The sequence below is a fragment of the Arachis ipaensis genome, chromosome B03 (assembly GCF_000816755.2).
Source record: "Arachis ipaensis cultivar K30076 chromosome B03, Araip1.1, whole genome shotgun sequence".
Taxonomy (NCBI): Eukaryota; Viridiplantae; Streptophyta; class Magnoliopsida; order Fabales; family Fabaceae; genus Arachis; species Arachis ipaensis.
Window position 1 is genome coordinate 124,099,275 of NC_029787.2, and position 803 is coordinate 124,100,077.

Below are 803 nucleotides of genomic sequence, written 5' to 3' on the forward strand. Positions count from 1 at the left end.
ACTAATAAAAATATTAATGGGAGGAAAAATGCAAATAGAATAGTCACCAAAAAAAAAAAAAAGAATACATTGTTCTGTTCGAGACTCAAATTAGATATACAAAAATATAACTACTAAATTATTAACTTATTAACTACTACTCTTTTAACGATTTAGAGATTACTTTTTTGGATACTCATGTTCTCATGTTTATTACAAGTTTAGCATGAATTCTAGACGTATTCCTTCTTGTTGTCTATATATATGTCTCCACCGAAATATTTTCCTACTCTAACATCTGAAGACACCAAAGATCAATCACCTGCAAGCCACTTCCATGTATGTATGCCAAAATAAGAGTGGGTATGAATGAGAGATGCCAGGATACTATATCGCTTATTTCATATTTGAGGAGTCTAGTGTACCTGGTAGTTATTATAGCATGGGATCGTAATTCAAATATTTGATTTAGACAGATTTTGACTAGTATAACCATTATCCAAAAATCATTGACTATCTAACTTTTAGAAATAGAAAAACAATGCTTCTATCATTTTATTATCAACAATATAATGTTAGGAATCAAGAGGTACCAGTCAAAAACTCAGCCAAATGTCTTTGGGTGAATCCAAAATTTCTACATGAATGATATTTATACTAGGTATTAGGATGTTTCTCCTACTAAGTATCAGAATTGTTTCTTTTTTATGCTAAATGCATGTTCTTTTATATATTTTATAAATCATTTTATATACTAAGAATCAGGATTGTTGGAAGTTTCGTGATCCCCGCCCCTATTTCTTCAATGTATCATTCGGAATTTT